Raw genomic sequence first — 26,325 nt, 5'->3', positions numbered from 1 at the left:
ATTTTGATTTTTAACTGTTCCTTTTATGAATGAAATGGGTAGATGATTGATAGACAATGAAATAGTCATACATGATTGTCATACAGGAGAGCTCAAAATTCAAATTATACATTATATATTTATGTATATAAGAAAATATATTATAGAGCATATTTTAAATATTCAGAATATTCACAGAATATATACACTGAAATATATAGTGAAGGGAGGAATACTATTGAAAACCAGGAATCCCTGACTAGGAATTGCTAGCAAGCATGCCTTTTGGCCCAGCCAGCTCATGCTTGCCTACCCTTTCAACTAGTTACTGGGACTTCCCTTTCTTTCGTCCTTTTTTCTCCCCTCATTTCTGTTCCCACTGCCTCCTGCACCCTAAGTTCTACCACAAAACATCTCACACCCTTTTTGACTACACGGTGAGTTGTAGAGCTGATAGGAGGGGACCAGCTGGAGGCCAGGCAATCTACAAGTGACAATGAAGGACAGCTCCTTCCTTCTTTGCTGCTTTTCCTATTAGCCTCTCTCCATGACTCATGGTAGGATGTTTCAGCTACAACTGGGAGGAGGGAGAAATGGAGAAGCAAAGGGATCCCAGGTCAGAGGCCCACTCTATTCCAGTGCCTCGGCACAATGTGAACCATGTAGAAAAAGAGAGGGAAGATCTTAACCTAGGATTAAGCTCTTGCTATCTGCCAGGATAGCAGCTCAAAATGCAAACTTATTAACCTTGAGAACTGAGAAATAGGATTACACAAAATATAAAGACTTCAGCACAGCAAAGGAAACATCAGCCGAGTGAAAAGACAGTCTACAGAAGGGGAGAAACATCTTTGCAAGCTATACTTGAAACAAGAAATTAAAATATAGAATACAAATTACTGAAAAGCTAAACACACCAAAACGCCCAAAACATCACATCAATAAATGGAAAAAAATAGAGAACTCTTAAATAAGAAAAGACCATAATGAGCAATAACCATTTAAATGTGCTAAACATCTTTAATTGTAGAGAAATGCAAATTAAGAATCATTTGAGGGGGGTTGGTGAGAGTCTTGGTGGTTAAGGACACTGGCTGCTCTTCCAGAGGTCCTGAGTTCAATTCCCAGCAACCACATGGTGGCTCACAAGCATCTGTAATTGGGTCAGATGCCCTCTTCTGGAATGCAGGTGTACATGCAGATAGAGTACTCAGACATAAAAATAAGTAAATCTTTTTATTTTAAAAGAATAATTTGAGATTCTGTCTCACCCCAATTAGAATGGCTGTCATCAAGAAAACAACGGACAACAAAGGCTGGCCATGGTGTGAGGAAAAGAGGAACATTTACTCAGTGCTAGTGTGGGCATAAGGAGGCATAGGCTGTATGGAAACCACTGTGGAAGTTTCTCAAAACCACAAAAATAGAACTATTGTGAGACCCAGCCCTTCTACTCCTGGGCACATACACAATAGTCTATATATCGTACTAAAGAGGTACTTGCACATCCATATTTATTGCTGTGCTATTTACAGGAACAAAAATAAAATAAAACTAGACGTCCATCAACAGATGGATTAAATAATGAAACCGTGGCACATATACCAAATGAATCTTATTCAGTTGTGAGTAAAAATGAGATCTTCAGGAAGGTGAATGGATCGACTATATTGTGTGAAAAAAAATCAGACTCAGAAAGATGAATACCACATGTTCTCTTACACATGTGGATCCTAGCTTTTAATTTAGTGTATATGTGGGTGTGGTTAAGTGTCATGAAAATAGAAAGTAGACCACAGAGCTAGGAAAATGGTTTAAGGAAGGTGGGGAAGAGAGTAACAGAATCCATGTGACATGGGAGGTCAAAGGGGATTGATTACTTTGGGGTGAAAGGGCAGAAGTGAAGAGAAGAATGAGGAGGAGACAACCAAAACAAATTATTTATGAAATGCTGCAAGAAAGCCTTTTAGTTCATATGCTAGCTTACAAACCAGATCAGTATTTTTTTTTTTAAAGAGAGACAGGAACAACACTTTTTTCCTGCAAATTATTGTGTTGGCCCATAATGTAAGTATAAGGAAAATATTTAGAAAGCTGTAAGGAATTATGCTGGTCTAGCAAAGTGCAGGTAGTAGATTCTTTTTCAAGGGTCTATGATCTCTCTAGCCCTTAGGTTCCTAGTACCAAGCATGATTTCCCTCCAACTGAGTGGGCCTTAAGTCCAACAGGGCTCATCTCTTACTGAGGATTTCAGCACCTGTACTCATCAGGACTAACAGTCTGTACTTCTGTTTTGTTCTTGTCTTTACCTGGTTTGAGTATCAGAATAATGAGGTTTTATAGAACAGGTTTGGAAATGATGCTTCTGTTTCTACCTTTTTTCTTTCTTTTCTTTTCTTTTTTTCTTTTCTTTTTTTCTTTTTTTTCTTTCTTTCTTTTTTTTTTTTTTTTTTTTTTTAAGGGTTTAGAAGGTTTGATTACAGTTCTTTGAGAGTCTAGAATTCTGTGAATCCATTTGGGTCTGGACACATTTCAGTGGGAAGGCCTTTATTACTTTTCCGTCTCCCTTATTATGGGTGTGTTTAAGTTGCTGGTCTCTTGGTTTAACTTTGGAAATTTGGATGTATTCAAAATTCATCCATTTATTTTAGATCTTCCATCCTAATGAAATACAGGCTTTTGAAATATTCCCTTATAATATCCTGCATTTTTTTTTGGTGTCTCTTGTAATGTTTCTCTGTTTGTTTCTGATTTCTGTTAATCTGAGTCGTCTCTTTCTGTCTTCTGATTAGTTTGAACCAAGGATCTGTCAAACGTTCTTTGAGAAGAGAAACAATGTTGATTTGGTTTGATTTTTACTATTTCTTGTTATCTACTGGTTTTGCTTGTTCTTGGATTCCAAAATTCTTGAGTTGCATCATTTTCCATTCTCTTCCTGATTCTTTTTAATATAGGCACTTAGTGCTATGAACCTCCTGCTTAGGACTGCTTTTAATGTGTCCCAGGAGATTGTCATGATGTGTGTGTTTATTTTCACTTAATTCCAGGAATATTTAGGGTTTTTTACTTGGTTTCTTCTTCGACCCAGTCATCGTTCAGTAAGGAGTTGTTTGATCTACACTGTGAATCTATACATTTACTGGAATTTTTTGTTTTTGTTTTGTTTTTTCCATTTTTATTAATATAGTTGTATATGGCATTGATTCTAAGCTTTATTGAACGATGGTCAGATGGAATGCATGAAATTATTTCAAGTGTGTTTTATATCTGTTAAAGTTTGTTTTGTATCTCAGCACGTAGCCTAGTTTAGAGAAAGTTTCCATGTCCTGCTGGGGAGAGTGTACATCCTTTGACAGTCAGGTGGAATCCTATATACACCTGTTAGGTCCATTTGATACAAATATCATTTCATTATGAAGTTTCTCTGTGTACTTTAGTCTAGATGATCTAGCTATTGAATAAAGTGGGGTGTTGAAATCATCTACTGTAACTTTAATTTTTTTCAAATGCCTATTTTAAACGCTTTAACCTCCTCTGTAGCCCACCATCCACCAGAGGTAGTGGGAAAGGAAGGATACAGGAGCAGTGGACCTGTTTAGAAAGGTTCTTTGGAGCAACTCCTATCTGTATTGTCTGGAAATTGGCAGTTCAGTTCACAAGTCAGCAGTGGCAGTTCCATCCTTTCACTGTAAAGGGGGAAGACCTTTATTACTTCAAATTAAAATGTGTTTCTTATCACCAAAAGATAGATGGAGTTTTGGTTTGGTTTGGTTTGGGTTGGGTTGGGTTGGGTTGGGTTGGGTTGGGTTGGGTTTTTTTTTTTGTTTTGTTTTGTTTTTTTTTTTTGAGACAGGGTTTCTCTATGTATCTCTGGCTGTCCTGGAACTCACTCTGTAAACCTCAGAACTCAGAAATCCATCTGCCTCTGCCTCCCAAGTGCTGGGATTAAAGGCGTGCACCACCACTGCCCGACTGGATTTTTGTTTCTTAGCCTATTCAGCTAGCCTGTGTCTTTTGCTTGGAGAATTGAGACCATTAATATTTAGAATTATTTGGCTGTTTTCTCCTAGTTTGTGTTCTCAGCAGTGCTGTGTATTTCACAGAATGATCGCTTGGTGTGTTTTCTTTTTAGAATCCCTTGGCCTTGCTTATTCTTCTCTTCAGTTCAAAGTATTCCTTAAAGTATTCTGTTTAGCCTGTTGTTGTTGCTGCTGTTGTTGCTGCTGCTGCTGCTGCTGCTGCTGTATATGAATTATTTCAGGAAGTTTGGTTCATGGGATGTCTTTCTTTCTCATTCAACTATGTTAGTTAATTTTTCTGAGCACAGTAGTCTAGGTTGGCAACCATGGTCTTTTAGAACTTGGAATGTATTGCTTCTATTCTGTTTTTTAGAGCTTCCATTAAGAAATCAGGTGTTTGACCAAAGAACAGACATGGGCTGGACCTAGACTTCCCTGCTCATATGTAGCAAATATGCAGCTTGGTCTTTATGTGGGTCCCGAACAACTGAAGTGGGGGCTGTCCCAAAAGCTATTGCTTATATGTAGGCTATGCTCTACTAGCTGGGCTGCCTTGTCTGGCCTCAGTGGGAGAAGTGCCTAGCCCCGCAGAGACTTCATGTGCCAGGTTGGGGGGCAAATACCCAGAGGGACCTCACCCACTCAGAGGAGAAGGGGAGGAAGGATGGGAGGAAGGATTATGGGAGAGAGTGACTGGAAGGGGGGCAAATGAGCAGGATATAAGGTGAATAAGTAAAACAGTTTTAAATAAATAAGACATTAGGCATTATTATGCTGATCTTTCCTTTACATATGAGTTGTGGGAATTTGGCTTTTCGTTCATCGCTTGGCTGGCTTTCTGTGTTTGTTTAAATATTTTTGCTTTGTTCTGTTTATTTAGTGTTTTAGCTAGGGTATGCGGTGGGGTGTTTCCTTTTGGTCTTGTCTTAGTTGAGGTTCTGTGTATTTCTTCTATATGTATGGGTATGTCTTTCCTTCATAGGGAAGTTTTTTTTCTATGATGTTGTAAATATATTTTGTATGCCATTGGCCTGAGATTCTTCTCCCTCATCTATGCCTATAATTCCAAGATCTGGTCTTTTGATCATGTGCCACATTCTCTTTGTGTTCCTTTCCTGTGTTACATTGTTGGTATTCCTTGCTTATTTCATCTGATACTCTATCTTTAATCCTATCTTCTGTCTTCTGCTTGACTCGTTCTACTTCTAAGGCTTCCCTCTGGGTCTTATTTTTTATTGGATATTTTACTTACTTACTTACATTTCAGATGTCATCCTCTTTCCCCATTCCCCACCCCCACAGAAAACCCCTATTCCATCCCCCCTTCTCCTTTTTGCTTTTATACCATTTTAATTACATGCATGTATTAAGGTCAGTTCTAGGTTGACGGGCTAAAAATACAATAGATGCAATAGTCAAGGAACAAGCAAGACAATAAACACACATAGTCAAAGAACAAGCAAGGCAATAAACAAAGTTCCGTGATCACTCCCATAATCACTACTTCTAAGGGTTTATCAGGATGACCAAAATATCTGAGCCAACTTCCCTGTCCTAGCCCAAAATCATTTTAATGTCTGAAGCCTACTTCCTTGTTCTAGCCTAAGATTTAGATTCCTGCCTGAAATTATTTCTTTTTGCATAGTGAGCTTATGAATTTAAAGAATGCTGCTCTGTTTGTGTTGATGCAGCAGATACTGCTGATAAAATTACCCATGGCTTAAGGTCAGTATTTTCATTTTGGTCAAGCTTCAAGAATGGCATATATAGCTTGATCATGCTAGCTCTTTTTGTCCTGGGAATACTTTTATTCCTGAACACCATGTTAAAGCTTGTCTTTAACAACATCAACATGTTGGCAGCCAAATATATGACTTGAAACTGAAAATGGACCCCTAGACAGAGTTATTAATTTAACAGGCTGGCAAGCCAAGAACAGGTGAGATTCTACACAGAGCCTTACCAACCTAAGACAGAACTGCATTGCTTTTGATAATGCATATTCTACAATGGGTAAGAAAGGCATTCTTGTCACTTTTGATAATGCATATTCCACAATGGGTAAGAAAGGCATCCTTGTCACAACAACCTAAGACAGGCTCAGTCTTGTTTATGAAATAAAAAAGGAGGAGAGCTTTTGGGGCTGCTTGGCAAGAATCTGACATTGGCCAAGGACAAGGAAATGGGCTCCTTTTCAGGAATATGACATTGGCTAAGGACAAGGAAGTGGGCTTCAGGCAGGAATTTGACATTAGGCTAGAGCAAAAAAGTAATTTCAGACAGGAATCTAAATATTACCCTCTGGGCTTTATAACTGGTATACTGAGTTTCCAGTTTCATTACAGGTAGTCACAACTAGTCAAAATCAAGAGATCAATTGATTATAGGGTGTCTACTCCAAATGAGCATATGGACAATGCAACTTAAGGTAAAGGGAACATCATGTAAGAGGGGACAGAAAGACTGAAGAATCAGAGGACAAAGACAGCTATTGAAAGAAAATTTCTTCATAAAAAGAAAGAAAGAAAGAAAGAAAGAAAGAAAGAAAGAAAGAAAGAAAGAGAGAGAAAGAGAGAGAGAGAAAGAAGAGGGGAAGGAAGAAGGGAGAGAGAGAGAGAGAGAATGAAGAGAGGAATCTGTGAAAAGTCACACAGAGTAGAGTAGAGAGAGATCAAGACTACTGTATTACATTCTCTAGCAACTGATAAAATATTATTTTTAAAAAGATAATTGATTTTAAATGAACAATAATTTTAGTAACTAAAAGAAGCTAAACATATCTTCCTGAAAGCAAATCTAATTCTGGCTTTCTTTTCTCTTTAGGGGAGGTGATCTCACAATGGCTGTGACATTTTCTTTTAATGTAACCAATGCTGATTTTTCCAAAGCATTGAGATTACTCTATATGATCCCAAGTAGCAGCAAAGTTTGGTAGGAAACACTTCATAAAATCACTGAATAATAGAATCACTAAATAGTTTAATAGAGATGTTCCTACTGATATCTTGTAAAATTTTGCTGAAATGATTAAATACAGAGGAAAAGAGGGATAAATCCATAACAAGGAAGGAAATTTCCATCTGCTGGTGAGCCTGTCTACTTTTTGGAATATAATTCTACACGCACACACAGACACACACACACACACACACACACACACACACACACACTGTTTGAGTATATACTCACCCACTCATGCACACACACATAAGCATGCACACACTATGAAAAGCGACAGTGAACAGAAGCAGAGCCAGCATAAGCCTGTTTTCCATTCTGCTCTCCTATGCTATGTCTTGGTGAAGTGTCCCAGGGCTCAGCTCTTACTCTTTCCTCCATGGTCTACATTCCTGGCTTTGATGACTTTATCCAGCTTTATTCTTTCAATTTTGTCTCCTGAATATCATGTCCAGATTCTGCTCCCAAACTTGTACATACACATGTGTAATAAATAGTGCAAATTTAGAATGCCCCAAACCACATTCACCTTCTCCTCCAAAAAAAAAAAAAAAAAAAAAAAAAAGAAGTCTCCATTTGCAGTCTTTTTGGTCCTGGTCCATGAAAATATGACCTTTTTATTTTGAATTAATTTCAGGATCACAGAAAGGTTGCAAAATAACATGGAGTTACTGTGAACTCTTCATTCCACTTTCTCCAAAATAATATCTTACACTACCATACTGTGACTATAGCAGATGAACACACTGAAACTGATATAATAACATTAACTAAACCTTTTGGGTCTGGATTACCTCACTCAGGATGATATTTTCTAGCTGTATCTATCTGCCTGCAAATTTGATGATGTCCTTGTTTTTAATAACTGAGTACCATTCCATTGTGTAAATGAACCACATTTTCTTTATTCATTGTTCAACTGAGGTATATCTAGGTTGTTTCTAGTTTCTGGCTATCACAAATAAAGCTGCTATGAACATAGTTGAGCAAGTGTTCTTGTGAGATGGTAGAGCATCCTTTGGGTATATGCCCAGAAGTGGTATAGCTAGATCTTGAGGTAGAACTATTTCCAGTTTTCTGGAAAACCACCAAATTGATTTCCAGAGTGGTTGTACATGTTTGTATTCCCACCAACAATGGAGGAGTGCTCCCCTGTCCCCACAGGAGTGCTCCCCTGTCCCCACATCCTCATCAGCATGTGCTGCCACCTGAGTTTTTTTACCTCAGCCATTCTAATGGGCATAAGGTGAACTCTCAGAGTTGTTTGATTTACATTTCCCTGATGAATAAGGATGTTGAACATTTCTTTAAGTGTTTCTCGACCACTGGAGATTCCTGTTGAGAATTCTCTGTTTAGTTCTGTATCACATTTTTAATTAAGTTATTTGGGTTATTGGTGTCTAACTTCTTGAGTTATCTATATATTTTGGCTATTAGCCCTCTGTCAAATGTAGGGTTGGTGAAGATCTTTTTCCAGTCTGTAGAGAATAAATTAATTAACTAATTAATTAATTAATGAAAAAAGAAAAACATTAACTAAAACCACAGACAATGTTTGGGTTTCACTAGTTTCTCATTATACTCTCCCCACTCTGCTGCTCAGTTCTATGATGTGAACCAAATGCTTAGGTTTCTATACCTGTAGCTGTGATGTGTGGAACTGTTCCATTACTCCACAGAAAGGCCCACATGGTCTCTCCCTTACAACTCTCACTCCTGGAGACCATTGTCAGTTCCACATCTCTATAACTGTGTCGTGTCAGAAACATGAAGATGGAAAGATCTCTCATGCTCATGGATTGGCAGGATTGTTGAAAGCAATCTACAGATTCAAAGCAATCTCCATCAAAATTCCAACTTAATTCTCCATAGAGTTAGAAAGAGCAATTGGCAAATTCATTTGGAATAACAAAAAACCCAGGACAGCGAAAACTACTCTCAACAATAAAAGAACTTCTGGGGGTATTACCATCCCTGACCTCAAGCTGTATTACAGAGCAATCATGATAAAAATCAAAAACAAAACTGCATGGTATTGGTACAGAGACAGGCAGATAGATCAATGAAATAGAATTAAAGACCCAGAAATGAATCCACACACCTACAGTCTCTTGATCTTTGACAAAGAAGGTAAAACCATCCAGTAGGAAAAAAAAGATAGCATTTTCAATAAATGGTGCTGGTTCAACTGGTGGTCAGCATGTAGAAGAATGCAAATTGATCCATTCTTACCTCCTTGTACAAAGCTCAAGTCCAAGTGGATCAAGAACCTCCACATAAGATCAGATACACTGAATCTAACAGAAGAGAAAGTGGGGAAGAGCCTCGAACACATGGGCACAGGAGAAAAGTTACTAAACAGAACACCAATGGCTTATGCTCTTAAGATCAACAATTGACAAATGAGACCTCATAAAATTTCAAAGCTTCTGTAATGCAAAGGACACTGTCAATAGGACAAAATGGCAACCAACAAATTGGAAAAAGATTTTAACCAATCTTACATCTGATAGAGGGCTAATATTCAATATATACAAAACAACTCAAGAAGTTAGTCTCCCAGGAACCAAATAACCCTATTAAAAATGGGGTACAGAGCTAAACAAAGAATTCTCAACTGAGGAATAGCAAATGGCTGAGAAGCACCCAAAGAAATGTTCAACATCCTTAGTCATCAGAGAAATGCAAATCAAAACAACCATGAGATACCACCTCACACCAGTCAGAATGAATAAGATCAAAAACTCAGGTGACAGCAGATGCTGGCAAGGATGTGAAGAAGGAGGAACACTTCTCCATTGTTGGTGGGATTGCTCATGCTTTCTCTGAAGAACTCAGGCAGTGTACCCTACACGAGTGCCCACGAGTCATTTTCTGATTGACGTGTATGTATATGTGAGGTCTGTACACATTGTGTAGATGGCTGCATGTGTGTGTACATACACATGTCTTCATGCATGCGGAAACTAAAGGTCAACACTAAGTGTCTTCCTCATTTTCTGGGAACCTTATTTCCTGAGCCAGGGTCTGTCATTGAAGCTCACTGACTCTGCTAGGCTGGTTGACCTATATACACCAACAATTTCTTATCTCTACATCACTGGCCCTGGAATATAGACACATGTTGTTGCTCCTAGACTTTATGTGGATGTCAGGGATCCAAACTCAGGTTCTTAACACTTGCTCAGAAAGTACTTTATCAATTGAGCCATCTCTAATCTATCTGACTAACATTAATAAATTGTAAGGACTAAAGACTTAAAAAAAATAGAGAAAATAGAGAAAGTGCAGAGTGGGGGGAAAACCCGGGAAATACGTACACTGGACTCCTGTATGAGAACAATTAGTCAATAATACTTGTTTTCTGCCAAAAGAAAGATGTAAGGCAATGGAAAACTGAGGGTTATGGAGGATGACCAAAGTCATGTGTCTCCTTAGGTCAAACTTCAACCCACCTGAGTTTAAATGAATGGGTGTAATTGTGGGTGAGAGGAAAGAGACTAAGAACGGAAAGGGGGCAGACATATTGTTTAATACATGGCCTCAAACTGCTTCATGACTTCATTTCAACCTCTCCTCCTTTACATCTATACAGTTTAAAAACCTACAGGACAGTTAGCTGACATACATGATTATTGCCTGCAGAATCCATCAATCATATACTACATGTTCTGCTCAAGGTGGCATACGATTGAACGATCCCACTTGAAAACTGGTACTCCACTGATTAAAAGAAACAAAAACAACTCTTGAAGGCTTAAGGTCTAGGTCTTCAGAAATCTCTTTCTAACGGCTTTCCCCAGCCCCAGAGTCAGAAAAATTATTCACATTGTGAGTTGTGTGGTGCTTTAAAAATATTTTTGCCTCCATTTCTTCTCTCTGTGTGTTATTGGGGGTGGATGTGCATGTATGTGTATTTGCAAGTGTGTGGGTGTCTCAGTTAGGGTTACTATTGCTGTGATGAAATACCATGACCAAAAGCAACTTGAGAAGGAAAGGGTTAATTTATCTTACATATTCTGTATTACAGCCCATTGAGGGAAGCTAAAGTAGGAACTCAAACTGGGCAGGAACCTGGAGGCAGGAGCTAATACAGAGTAGTGTTTACGGCTTGTTCTTCATGGTTTGCTCAGCCTGCTTTCTTATAGAACCCAGGACGACCAGTACAGTTATGCCCCACCCACAATGGGCTGGGTCCTCCCACATTAATCACTAATTAAGAAAATGTCCTACAGACTTGCCTACAGCCTGACCTTATGAAGGCATTCTCTCAATCGAGGCTCCCTCCTCTCAGATGACTCTAGTTTGCATCAAGTTGACACAAAGCTAGGCAGCACCATCGGTGAACATGTGTCTGGGTGTACACATTCATGTATGCACTGCTGACACTGGGTGTCTTCCTCCATCTCTGTCCACTTTATTTATTGTGGCAGGGACTGTCCCTGAATTTAAAGCTCACCAATTACAGCAAGTCTAGATAGCCAGCTTCTTCGTGGGACCCCATCACTGCCTCCTTAGTGCTGAGGTTACAGGCATCCACTGATGCCCACCAAGATTTTATATGAGTTCTTGTTATCCAGAGTCTAGGGGTCCTCATGCTTGCCTGACAGGCTTCACCCCCGAACCCTTTTCCCAGCCCCTCGTTTCCTAATGAAGTATTTTGGATGCAGATGATAAAGCACTTGTGTTTTGTCTACAGTATTTATTTAAGCATTGTTTGATGTGTGGTATGTAAATGAGCAATTTACAGACAGGAGGTGTTTTACTTACAATTGTCCAGAAATATTTAGCATAAATATAAATATGCGAGCAAAAGCCTATAAATATAATACTCCTGCCACAAGTAATCACAAACTTTTAAAATGTGTATCAATTTACCTTAAGAACCCAAGCAGTTCATGAAAATTCATTGCCAGAGAAGAACTAAAAACCAGGGGAACAATGTGTTCTTTCTCTTCTACTTCAATTATTTTTACATAACTCCTAATTCTGTGATGAGACATTTTAGAATATTGATTGCTTTTTTAAAAAAAAATCTACAGATTGCCTCAGTGAGTGCCAGAGGCTCTGTCAGGTACTTCAGAATTATGTAGAAAGAAAAGTTTCAATAAATTGGTTACAAATCTTAATCTGCAAATTGAACTGTTTACTGTAGAGTACTCAATTTTCCCTTTGGGGGAATTTGACAGTCTTCAAAGCAATGTGCTACTGTTTCCACCAAATTAGAACATTCCCTCCTAGAGGAAGGAGAGGCTCCTAAGGTTCAAGAGACTAACAAGTCCCAAGGGGATGGGGATGGGGGCTCAAGAGACACAGGAAGCTGAGGACTCTAAAGGAGTCAACAGACTTCCCAAGCTCCTCCCCAAGGTTATAAACTCAGAAATGGTTGTGGGGAAGAGGAACTTCCTGCGGTGTTGACAGGTTGGGGATTCTGAAGATGCTGTTTTCAGGAGATGGACACCACAGGACTGGGGTGGGCACTGCTGTGATGTAGCAGCTTTTGTGTTACCCACGCTTCTGCAGGAAACCCGGAGGAACTGCTGGCTCACTAAACTCATCCTGGGGGAGGGGGATGGTTTCACGGGTGTCCCATCTGGGACAAATAGATATTTATTCACTTCTCTGAGGAAGAGGCTGTATAACAGTATCGCAGAGTTACTTCACACTTACAAAAGAGGACATTTCATCTAGATGTCTAGAGCTAGAATTCCAAAGGATCAGGGAGGAGAGAGACCATGGTCCTCTTTGGACCCCCTTAGTGGGCAGTGACTTAGAAGTTAGACACCCAAACAAAAACTATCTTCTTATAGTAATGCTTAAATTTTTATTGTTATCTCCCAAAACATAGAATTGGTTGCCCCAGAATATACTCAAAGCAAAAGAGACAGGGCAAGGCTACTCCTGCCACTCCACAGAATAGAATACGGAGGCCCATTATTCACTCGTGCTGTTCTTCCTGCAGCGGATGCTTCCATCTTAGTATCCTTTCTCGTTCACTTTACCACTGTTTATAGGACCAGGAAACTGTTGCTCTAATGGCTCCAACAGAAACAAAGAGTCAAAAGGTTAAGGATCCCTTGGCTTCTCAGCAAAGGGTTAAACAGATCCTTATTGGAATGATAGTTATCATGATGTCTCTGGTTAATTATTAAGATGTTTTAGAATCAGATATAATGCTATGCAAATACAAAATGAATAATAGCAATGAGTATCATCATAAGTGCATACTGAAGAGAATTAAAACACACACACACACATTAAAAGGTCTGCACATTGAGCAGGGTATGGTGGTACACAGCTGCAATCCTAGCACTCAGAAGGCTGAAACTCAGAAGGCTCAGAAAGATTGAGGTAAGCCTGGGTTACATGGTGATACTTTGTCTCAAAAAAAATCAAAGCAAATAAAAAGAGTTGTATATGAATATTACATTAACAACATAAAGTGGAAGCCTCTGCCTATCCATAAATGAATGGATACATTTTTAGATTTCTATCCAATGGAATACCACTCCAGATTAAAAGGGGGAAGTAGAAATCTGCATAGTAACAGATAATATGCTGGGCAAAAATAGCTAGGCATAGAAAGAGTACATAGTATATCATTCTATTTATGAAATGAGATGCTGAAATAATTAGAACTCAGTTACAGTGACTTTAAAGGAATAGACCCACGTTTTGTTGGCATGGGGGATGGGAATACTGAGAAGAACAGAGGAGAAATGAGAGGAAGGTGTTGGTCCTTATGATTCTTTTCTAAGGAGTTGCCCTAATAGCTGCATCTTCCACAGTATGGTACTATCCAGGCCACTCCTACCTTTACCAGAACTGGGAAGTGAAATGCTAGTATGTCACCCCAGCAATAGCAGGGTTCTAACAGAGAGGACATACCATGCCTCCAGGGATCTGCAGTAACCTTGACTCCTAGTGTGTGTGTGTGTGTGTGTGTGTGTGTGTGTGTGTGTGTGTGTGTGTTTCTCACTTTTGAATTTAGAACCAAGACCCGGTCTTGAAAACCAACTGAACACACTCTACTTTTTCATAAGAGCAAAGGAAACCTCCCCATAAGTGCTCAGATAGGTCCCTCTTCCACCTTCTTCTGGATTCATGACTACAACTCACCAGAGCTGCTGAGAACTCCAAATTGTCAGCAATGCCCAGCTCTTAGAGAAATAAAGCTTTTTTCTGAATTCTCTGCACTCAGCCAAGGAGTCCTGGAGCATGCTTGTGCAGAACTTAGATGGGCTCAACTACTACTGACTGGAAGCCATGGAGCCACGGTCTACTAGAGAGATTGAATCCAGAGCTAGCTGTTTTAGTTAAAGTCCTATTGCTGTGAAGAGCTACCATGACTGCAGCAACTCTTATAAAGGAAAGCATTTAACTGAGGCTGGCTTATACATTTCAGAGGTTTGGTCTGTTATCATCATGGCGGGAAGAATGGTGGCATGCAGGCAGTCATGGTGCTGGAGAGGTATCTGAGAGTTCTACAACTGGCTCAGCAGGCAGCCAGAACAGAGTGACCCACTGGGCCTACCCTGAGCTTCTGAAACTTCAAATCCCACCTCCAGTCACACACTTCCTACTCCAACAAGGCCACACCTACTCCAACAAGGCCACATGCCCTAATCCTTTCAAATAATTCCACTCCCTAGGAGCCATTTTCACTCGTACAGTAGCCTAGAACATTCAAAGTTTATATCTATTCTAGATTTGTTTTAATCTCACACCATATACCTACCATGCATATACATGTATACATTCATATTACCTTTTAAACTTAGGGGTTCACTGTTTACTCAGGCTGGCCTTGAACCTCTCGGTTGAAGTGATCTTCTTAACTCAGTCTCCAGTCCCAAGTTATCTTAGTGGCTCTGGTGGGTTACAGCCAAGAATCTAGAGAGAGTGGAAAATTTAGGTTGACTCAGAACTCATGGCATACCATATGAACATAACATCTAACCTTAACCTTAGATAGCATCATAATTAGTTTTGTCAGCTTGACATAAGCCTATGTATACCATGGAAGAAGAAACTTCAATGGGGAAGACTGAGATTAGCCCTTGGGCATGTCTAGGAAGTATATTTTTTAATCATTAATTTATATAGGAGGGGCCTACCCCGCTGTAGGTAGTGCCATCCCTGGGCAGGTAGGCCTGGGCAGTATCAAAAAGATAGCTGAACCTGAGCCTGAGAGAAGCCAGTATGCAACATACCCCTGTTCTTTCAGTTCCTGCCTCAAAGTTCCTGCTTTGAGTTTACACCTTGGCTTCCTTGGATAATTAATTTTAACCTGTAAACCAAATAAACATTAGCAAACTGGTACAGATAAATTGTAAGTGGAACAGGCAATTGTATCTTCACAGTGTATCAACCTTCCTGCTTCCACAGAAGTCTTGGCAACATTGAACCCTTCTTTTCTATGCCCTTGATATCAAAACTGTACTTTCTATGTCCACTCCAGTAACTGTTTTCAACACTTGTGTCCAAAATGATTCAGCAACTTAATTATGTATTAGAAAAAAATTAACAGTGTGTACAAAATGTTTACAATGTACTATGAAGGTAAGGGAGTACATTATTACATCTCATATGCTCACAACTGTCCAAACATGGAACTGTGGGATTAAATAAATTTTTTTCTGGGAAGTAGGCTTATGGTTGATTTAAAAAAAAAAAAAACAAAAAACATTTCTCAGATGTGTTCATGCTTTTAAGGTGTTTCCAGTTTTTTAATCTTAGCCATTTATTATTTTAAAATTCAAGGAAAATATATATAGGCTTTGGGGGGTTGTTTGTTTGTTTGTTTTCTCCGTAGTTTTACTGAAAGCACAGCACAACCATGGTAGCGAGAGAACAACACACAAGAGCTGGAGAACAAGTTTTTACCAGGACTCCCGATGACAAGTGCTGGGAGCCAAATCAGAAAGTGCAGCTCCTTCTGAGGCTTGACAACCTCAGAGCCTCTCTCTCTCTCTCATCCCCGCACATTCTCCGTGTGTCTCCTCATCAGTTACCATTAAACAGCTTCCTCCAAATGGCTGGACTGAGCAGTTTATAACTGTCCTCAGAGCCTGCCATCCCAGTGGACAGTTTCACTCTCAGAGTTTGTGTATCAAGTCTCAGAGAAGGACAAAGATGTCCTATTTAGGTCATGCCCCACATCAGAACAGGAGACAGACAGGGGAGCATTCTCATCAGCCAGGGGGAAGCTACCTGCTTTCCCTGGGACACTGGAGAAAGAGGCGGAACGGTGCAGCCTGGAGCTCGCTCTATACTTAAGGGTTTCCCACAGTAAAGGATTCTGGAACTAAAAGGGGGAGAGGGAACCAGCTGGCCTAAACAACAGTCTATTCAGCTTTTCAGTAGTTAAATTTTAAAAAATAAAAGGTAATATTTCAGTTAGGTAGCTACTGGCCATTTCCGAGCATGGCTCTGGTTTTTGAAGACAGTACAAAGCGCCCTGCTGACAGGCATCGATCGCGAAATGGCTTCATTTTCCTTCATTGCCACTGTTTTGATTCGTTCCTTGTGACATTCACCAACTCAAAATTACAAGCATCATAGTCTCTTCCTGTTTTCATACGAACCCTTCCCTAGACTTATAACACAATTACAATTGGAAAGAATTACCCATAAGTCTGTGTTTTCCTCCCTGTCTCCTATTCACATATGGGCACCAAGCAGGGCAAATCAGAGTCTTCTCTGACCATCAGATTTGTGAAGTCCAGTGCTGGGAGTCTTTCATCCACTGGAAATGTAAACTCTGAGCATAACACAGTCTTGGAAGACAATTAGAGACGAAAGCTAGACAACAGAATAAAGGGTGTATGCATTTATTCCTGGTTCACTCAGGACTTCTGGTAATCGACAAAACTGACTTCGGTTGGCCTAACCTGCCCCCCATCCCCCAAAAAAGGACTCATTAAAGTCTAGCAGACGCCTACAGAACCCCTGAGACCCAGGCATGGATGCTGAGCAGTCAGAAGCAATCTCTGATCTCTCTTCAGGAAGCACTACAGTTAAAGGACGCTGCTGTTATCCTCAGCATCTAAACAGGACTTGTGCAAGTGCTACAGCTCACACGGAGATGCTCTGATCCTCCCACAGAGCCCACCATGACAGGCAGCATCTCTGTCCTCTTAGCTCTCACTGCCCACATTTGAATTAAAGATACATACAAGTATCCCATGACAGGCTGCAAGGGAAGCCAGGAAAGCAAGTTTCCTCCTGCAAGCTGGGAAGCCAAGAGGTACAAATGGAGATTTTCTAAGCACTAGAAGACTCTTCAAGGACACTGGGCATCATAAGTGCCCATTAAAAAATGCCCACAGTAAGCCCTACAGGAGAGAGTTTTCTCTACTGATGCCTCCCCAGTCTTTCTCTTCCAACAATCAGAAGACCAACCGCAGTGTGGAGTGCTGGCGTTAGGCTAAGTGCTGCAGAGACTTCGTGGAGAAATATGTCAATAGCAGAACAGTGCAGTTGGTGAACTGCTGTCATTTCTTTCCATCTCAAACTCAGTAATACCTAAGCTAGAACTCCAATTTTAGACAATAAGGATATTTACGTGAAAAACTGTATTACACAAAGCATTCTCCTGCACCAGTATCAAGCATTTTAAAACTCTAAAAACATTGTATCTTGAAAAACAGATTAATCTCTTGCTTTTTAGCAGCTGAGATAATCTAAATATTTTTATTTCAAAAAATAATTCTTTCTTTTGCAACTATTCTTGGATATACAAACAAATATAATCATAAGAATTTTCAGTATGATGACATCTATTCCTTTATATAAATGTCAAGATTTTGCTATTGTCTTCCAGGGTATGTATGTATTTTTTGTGTTCCAGTTGACAGTATGAATAATAAAACTTCCTTCTTCACTCGACCCTGTCAGCAGCAGGAGTGTAAATCAAACACATTTTTGAACCCTAATTTAAATTTATAAAACTGTAGTCATATGATCCTTTTGTGTAAAAGCGTTTTCAATTATTTTATTTATTTACTTTTTTTTTTTTTTAAGAATTGCTGCACAGTTTTTCTTCACATACCTGCTTTGTGTCCTCACAGGCTCGAGTCACACTGCCACCTGGTGTGGTTGAGGCAAACTTCTTCCTTCTCTAAAGCAGTGACAATTTACTGACCCACCCCATGTCCCTGAGCCATTGTAGAGGCGTTCACAAAGCTCCTTAGAAAGGAGAAAGGGATTTTGATCTCCTACAAACATAAATCATTTTGTAAGGAAGGGAAAACCTTAAGCATCTGGCATTTTCAATTTAGCAAATGTTTAGGGCTCACCCACAGGTGATGCTGCAGGTGACTAGATGGGGGTTGAGGGAATGAAATAATGAGATGATATAAACTAAGTTAGGTTCACAAGTGCTCTGGGGAAAGAAATCACCAGAAACAATGATAAAGCAAACAAAATCGGGTTCATAGGGAAAATGTTACCTGAAAGAGGCCTGGAAAGGGGATTTTGGAAGTTCTGGGTACTAAGAAGGAAGCTAAGGAGGAAGAGAAAAATATATATTGTGGTGGTTAAGGAAAAGTCTATTTTCTGATAAACACCCATCCCAGTCACTGTCTGTCTCTGACCTAAGGTCCTGAAATGATTAACCAGGCAACCCTGACTTCCTGCCCCCTCCCCAGCTTGTGCGACTGTTGTCAAATGATTAACTGCTTGCTCTGGCTTCTGTAAACTGTGTACAGGGAAAGTGAGGTAGGTCCTCACATAGCTGTGAATTCCGCAGAAATAAATGAACTGTGGTCTTTGCCTTTAAAAACTATCCCCACCACGCTTTAAGCTAAGTCTCAGTTCCATATCTGAGCACAGAAACTGAGAACAGCTTCAACTTAAATAAAATTTTGACTAATAACAACTCCATAGACTTCAGATGGCCTCTCAGTGGTTCCGAACTCCATAACAATATCAAAAATATAAACAAAAACTAAAACATCTAGTTTGGGTTGTTTGGTTGTGGTTTTGTTTTGTTTGTTTTGTTTTGTTTTGTTTTGTCTGTTTTGTTTTTTGTCACAGTTACTTCTGATTAGGATTTTCTTACTAGAAAGGATAAGATGTTTAATTAACACAAACAAATTTTGCTTTTGATAAAAACCACTGTTAAGTTTTCTTCAAATCCTTTTTGCCAAAAAAGAGATGGGAGTGAAGTAAGGGAGGACGAGAAAAATGGATTCTCTATAATTTTATTAAGATAGGATTATGTGTGTTTAAATAACTTGCAGAGTCTTATTTCATTATACTTAGCACATATTATAAGTCCCCTCACCATAAATAATATTGTTTACTTTTAAAAGGTTCTTAAATATGTGCATAACTGCTAGCTCCTGAAATTCAGTAAATCAAACTTGATTTTAATTTCATGGTAAGAGGGATGTTTTTACCCTTTTTATTTTTTTTTTATCAACAACTGCAATGTCAACCATAACCTTGAGCACTTGGTTTGTAAACGTGGTCTCCATCCAGTGATGCTGTCAGGAGGAAAAATCATGGAACCTTTGCTAAGGGAAGTGAGTGGTTGTGGGCAGACTTTGACTTTTTACGGCCTGACACCACTTCCTGTTTGCTCTCTGCTTCCTAAATACAGTCCTGCTTTTGCCCCATGCCTTCCCTGCCTGCTGCCATGTTTTCTCCACCACAATGGACGTATCCCTCTGACATAAACCCTTTGTCTCTTAAGTTACTGTTGTTTGGGATATGCTATTATTGCAATAGGAAGGTAACTTGGACAGCTGCTGTAGTCTTTATACATTTTCAGGGACATTAAGACAGCCTAGTCATAGACACTTATTTGCCAAGGACAAGGAACCAATGAAAGAAGAAGACTGGTGTTGAGTGTTCTGTCATTCTCTGTGAGTGACTTTCCACAAAGCTCTGGGAAGTGAAGACTTAAATAACAGCAAACACAGGAAGCTGAGGAGTGACTCGGGCAATGCTAGAAGCCCACAAGAGTGGCGACTTTGGCAGCCATTTAAGAGAGCAGAAGTGTGTTGGGGTTTGTGGAAGGTGACAGCTCTTTCAATAGGCACCAGCAGTGTCTCTGAGAGAATCTGGATACAGAGGAGACTGGATGAGAAGGGAGAGTATCAGGCTTTCCACAGTACCAGAAAAGATATCCTTTGTGAGTGATCATATGTGAATTAGCCATTCTGAGTCCCAGATGCAAATGAAGAACAGGCCCTACAGATTGGTTTCATGTTGTCAATTTTCATTAAGATACAAGGTGCCCAGATATTTGGTCACATGGTCTCAGAGTGTTTGTAAGTGTACTTCGGGATGAAGTAGACATTTGAACTGGTAGCCAAGTAAAACATACTCCCTTTCCCAACATGGATTGCATCCCATTGACGGATGCCCTAAATAGAACAAAAGGCTAAGTGAAGAATTCATTCTCTCATCCTGTTCAAGCTGAGATATCCATCTTCTCTGGCATCCACATCAGAACCACACCACTGTATTCCCATTGTCTACAACTTGTACATAAATGATTGTGAAACTTCTCCATCATCAAGTGAGCCAATTCTCTGTAACAACATGTGCACATACATGTGCACACACACATGTTTTGTTTCTCTGGAAGAACAATGACCTGGTTCTCAGATTGTTGAGAACCAAAGAAACAGAAGTTGAGGTGAGACACTGGCATTTGTACAAGGCTACCACAAGCTTGAAACTGCAATTTACAAAACCTAAAAAGTCTACAAAACTGAAGAAAGTTTGACATTTTCTCTCTCTTTTTTCTTTTCCTTAATTTATTTGTTCAACTTACATCCCAGTCATAGCCACTCCTTACCCTCCTACCAGTCCTATCCTCACATACCTCCTCCTCCTGTCCCCCCCCCCCCCCGTCTCTGATAAGGGAAGGCCTACCATTCGAATCAACCCACCCTGGCACATCAAGTCATACCAGGACTCGGCTTACTCTCTCCTACTGAGGCCAGACAAGGCAGCCCAGCTACGGGAAAGGGTTTCAAAGGGAGGCAACAGAGTCAAAGTCAGTGCCCCTGCTCCACTTGTTGGGGGACCCACACGGAGACTGTTGAGCTATGTCTTGCACGTGGGAATGGGTCCTGTTGGGCTGAATTGTGGGTCCCATGTCTGCCACCCCAAGGGGCTAGTGCCGCAGCTCAGAGAGGCAGAAGCTGCATGGGTGGACGTCGGGCTGTGAGAAGCCACAGGGCTCTGCTCAGGGGTGGAGAGAACACAGTCTGGAGCCCCATGGGGAGCCAGAGCTCTTGGGTTGGATATTCCTGGGCCAGGCAGTAGCCAGGAAGCAACTGGTCTCAGACCCTTAGGCTCTCAGGCACCACTGAGAGCCACAGAAAGGCGAGGTAGGGGGGGGGTGGGGGTGCATACGGGCTGGATCGACCTTCAGCCAAAGGGGCGAGGGGGAGAAGATGAGCTCAGGGCGCCCTGCTGGGAATGAGACTCTTGGTCACAGCAAATCGCTTGGCTGGGTCATGGCTGGCTCTGCTAGCTCTCTTGAGGTGGTCTACGTGGCTCAATGTATAGAGGTCCTCGGCAGGAGATTAGACAGCGGTGGTAGTTGAAGACCTTCTCCACAGTTCCCCACAGTGGGCCCCAAAGAGAAGAGGTAGTCCATGGTCTTAAAATGTTTATTGTCAAGGCAGAAAATGGATGAAGCTATACCCCAGGTTCTCAAGTCGGGCCTGAAGTTATCGAGGAGGAGGGTCTGGGAAGGAATGCTTAATTGGCTATGCCCTATGGCCTTTAGGTATCTCATGAATATGGAGATATCTTGAGGCTCTGGGGCCTGTGTCACGCCCTCTACCTGTGCTAAGTGACCAATGGCCACAAACTTCTCTGTGGAAGGGGCTGTAGAGGGCTGTGGCTATGTGAAAGGAACCAGGAGGCCCAGGAGCAAGGCCAAATTCCTACCATTCCTGAGGATCTCTGGGATTGGAAGCCTGCTCAACCAGGTACCCAGCTGCCTCTCACAGCGGTAGCCCCACAGAGACCGTGCTGCAGAGATAGTATATGGGAGGTATCTGAAGTTTCGGATCTGGGAGGCAAAATTCCGACACTGGAGCCATAGAGGTCACTTCCCAATTTAGTATGACTCTGAGGCAGACAGCAGACATCTGCTACAGGTGATTGAAAGGAAACACAGTATAAATAAGTTATCATATCTACATGAATAGAAAGAACTAAGAAAATAAATTTAGGGCTGGAGAGGTGGCTCAGTAGTTAAGAACACTTGTTCTTAAGAGCGCAACTAGATTCAGTTCCAAGGACCTACATGGCAGTTCACAACTGTCTGTTAACTCCTATTCCAAGGAATCTGACTCCCTCTTCTGACCTCTGAGGACACCACGTGATATACATACATGCGGGCAAAACATTCATATATGTGAAAATAAATAAATATGTTTAAGAAAATCAGTTCATTTATCTCCCACTAAGAATGGTACCGCTTCTGCTCAGTCTGGCAAGGGCCACATTGCAGCAGTGGAAGCACGTGCGGAGATTATATGGCAAGGAAGAAAGCCAGAACTAAGGACCTCCACACGCCCCACAGGCTGAGCCCACCCACAGCTATCATTAATTAAGAAAATCTGGATGGGGCAGGTTTTTAATTGAGGTTCCTCTTCCCAGATATGTCTACGTTTGTGTCAAGCGGACACAACCCAACCTGTACCACCTCAAAGAGAGAGCTTGGCCATTTATAGTTACTTGCCCTTTGGAGAACCAAAAGCAGCATCTAGCCTTTTGCTGGGAGGTGCTGCCATGACAGGATCACCCTGTGCTCAGCCCTATCTCCCAGCACTGCCACACTGAAGATCAAGTTTCTAACATAGCAACCTTCAGGGAACCTTCAGGGAACATGTCAAATCAAATGCAAACCGTAGTGCACCTAAACCAGTCAAGACAAAACAGGCTACTCCTAAAGGTAAGAGCCGGACTGGGTCAGTTCTCTCCATCTCAGAGATTTCAGGAAGTTGAGTATAGAAATTACTACCAGGTTGTTAAGCACTTCTGAAGCTTTCGTTGCCATGTGCATGAGCTGGTTCATGTTTTGTACTTTGATTTATTTCGTAATGTTTTAAGTCTCAAAATAGAAAAGAAGACCTGTAGTTCTTTATGGGGAATGGTGAGGAAGGTAAAGGAGATGAGACGAGGACTATCCAATCATACAACAGATTTCATGGAAAGGGACTTCCTCCTAAGCCACAGAAGTCTGCGGCCCCAGTCTGAAGCAGCACATTTATTTGTTGACGCCGAACTCAGGAACTTACTTAATAAAAGTGATGGTACTTTAATTTGACTCTCTTAACTTTCTAATTTCTGAGTGACTAAAAGTCAATAATAATTCTTTTTTTTTCTTTTATTGGACATTTTATTTATTTAAATTTCAAATGTTATCCCCTTTCCTGGTTTTCACCCCCGCCTTGAAACCCTCTATCCATCCCCCCCTACTTCTATGATGGTATTCCCCCACCCACCCACTCACTCCCACCTCCCCACCCTGGTATTTCCCTACACAGGGACATCGAGCCTTCACAAGGACCAAGGGCCTCTCCTATTGATGCCCAACAAGGCCATCCTCTGCTACATATGCAGATAAAACCATGTGTACTCTTTGGTTGGTGGTTTAGTCCCTGGGAGCTCTGGGGGGTCTGGTTGGTTGATAATTCTTTATTACAACTCTCATATCAGAAAGCATCTTGCCTAAACCTTAAACATCTTAGAAATTAAAGTTCTTTACAATGAGTTTCTCAGCCCTCCAAATGTGAATATTTGTAAATGTCCAATATCTTGGAAGAATTAGTTTAGTAGAAATAGCTAAGTTGGTGAATTTGGCCACTAATCTGCCTTCTTATGCACTTCATATATTGAGTGTTGTGGTGTAGGCTTCTCTAAATATAGTGTGCCCATTTCTGTGCCATCGGTGATGGAACCTGGGGATTCACACATGGTAGGTACACTTTCTATCATTGAGGTATATTGCTCAGCCTCTTTAATTTTTATTTTGATACAGGGTCTCACTAAATTAGCCAAGCTAGCCTTGAATTCACTCTGTAGCTCACACTTAGATTCCTTCTGGTTTTATGTCCACTTATTTTCTTCTAAGGTCATGTGAAGATCTTGCTAATGGAGATTCATATTTTCATTGTTCAGAATTAAGGTAGCACTCGGAAGCAAGCAGCATAATGAAGCAGATGAGCTGGCATCCCTGGACAACATGTCTCTGTCTTCCCTCAGACTGTGCAACAGGAATCACTGCAAGAGTCTCTGTTGTAGGAGGGGCCAGATTTTTAATCTCGCTGGGAGTCAGTTAGAGATAATGCTATAGAGATGAGGGTTGAGCCACACTTCTGGGAGTAGACATGCAAAAGTGGAATACAGATTGTGGAGGTGAGGGGCAAACTAACTGGCTGAAGTCCTTGGGATGGCAGGGAGATCTCTGTTGATCCCTTCACACACACACACACACACACACACACACACACGTTGGTCAGATGACAGATTGGTGAGCCTTTCACCATCAGTGTTAAGTATCTTCCTCTTCAAGGGGTCCAAATGAGGACGTTACACACTTTTTCTCGGTCTAGTGTATCTAACAAGTTCTCAGGCCTGTTTTGTCTGGAATGTTTTAATGTGTTCATTCATGTGTTCTACAGTTTGGTGTATTTATAAACCGGCATCCTTTCTGTTTATAGGAAAGAGTTGTTCGTCTTTGTATTCCGGGTGGTGCTGGGCAATGCTGCTTTATGTGCCCAGCAGGAAGCACTGTCATCTGCTTCTACACTCAAAATGGAGCCAAGGGATGTTGGTAAAATGGAGTCTCTCAAAGCAAGGAATCTGAAAGGGAAAAAAAACCCTACCAGCACAGCCTGATCAAACACTGCAAACCCCAAGCGTTTTATTTAAAGTATATTTAACACTGAATTTTGATCTTCTTTCAAAATCTCTGACGCTCTCTTTTTCAATATAATATGATGATACTATCCACCCTGACTCAAGCCAGGTACCCGAAAGTAGTCCTTGACATTTTTCTCTCCGACAAGAGCCGTAAATTCTATTTTCAAAATACCTCATTTCTATTTTCTCTTCATCCATTGTTTTTATCTCTTCTGAAAACCTAAAAAAGATCTATCAGTTATCTTTGATGTAAAATCTCAAATCTCTCCCAAGATTTTCAGTCCAGCCTCTCCCACCGTGCTCATCCAGCCATGCAATTCCTGAACAGCTTTCGCTTTTGAAATTCCTCCATCACTGGCTTTTGTTCATTACCCAGCTACAGGGGCCAAATCAATGCGTTCCCGTTTCAGCGAGAGACCACGTCTCAAAAAATGAGGTGGTGTAGCTGGGGAAGACGCTTGGCGTCGACCTCTGGCCTCCACACACAGTAGCAGACATACAAATATGAGGAAGAAAAAACTAGATTATAGAGGCAGGAACATACAAAGGTGCATGCGCATGGGGTCTGCAAGGGTTTCCTCTAGGCTCCGCCCAACAGTTACCTAGCAACAGCCAGGTACCAGCCTGGGCTCAAATTTCCTCTCTCCTCTCCTCCCCTCCCCTCTCCTCTCCTCTCCTCTCCTCCCCTCCCCTCCCCTCCCCTCCCCTCCCCTCCCCTCCCCTCCCCTCCCCTCCCCTCCCCTTCCCTCCCCTCCCCTCCCCTCTCTCTCTCTGTGTCTTTCTCTCTCCTCTCTCCCCATCTCCCCTCCCCTCTCTCTCTTTCTCTCTCCCATGTCCCCAACCGGCCTCTTCCCCCCTTCTTCCCCTCTTCCTCTCTCCTCTCTCTCTGTCCCCTTCTCTGTCCCTCTTTCTCTACCTCTACCCCCTCCTCTAGGTCCCATATAAACTCCCTTTTATACTAGGCCTGTCACACGGCTTGGTTGTTTAGGGGGACACCTTGGCAGGGCCCGCTGAAGCTATCCCCTCCACCACCACCGACACCACCTCTCCTTTTATGAAACACAACAGGGTCACCATGTAGTATTCAACTGAACAACAGTTATTAGAACCAAGTATACAATTATTTCTAGTGGTAGTAATTTGTCTTTTAAAATAAACTTGGGGGATGGAAATCAACGTAGCTAACACCAAAGAAATTTCTGCTGTTCGTCTTCATTATCATTCAGACCCAAGAGCCAGTGAAGCGGCTCAATAGAAACGATGCTTACCACCACGCCTTATGATCTGCGTTCAATCCCCAGGTCAGGTCACACGTGTGGAAATAGAAAATAAACTCCTCCGACAGAGAGAGAGAGAGAGAGAGAGAGAGAGAGAGAGAGAGAGAGAGAGAGAGAGAGAGAGAGAGAGAGAGAGAGAGAGAGAGAGAAACACACCATAACTTTTAAAATTAGAAGATAATAAAAGT

This window comes from Arvicanthis niloticus, unplaced genomic scaffold, assembly GCF_011762505.2.
Source record: "Arvicanthis niloticus isolate mArvNil1 unplaced genomic scaffold, mArvNil1.pat.X pat_scaffold_335_arrow_ctg1, whole genome shotgun sequence".
Lineage (NCBI taxonomy): Eukaryota > Metazoa > Chordata > Mammalia > Rodentia > Muridae > Arvicanthis > Arvicanthis niloticus.
This window is presented reverse-complemented; position numbering follows the sequence as displayed.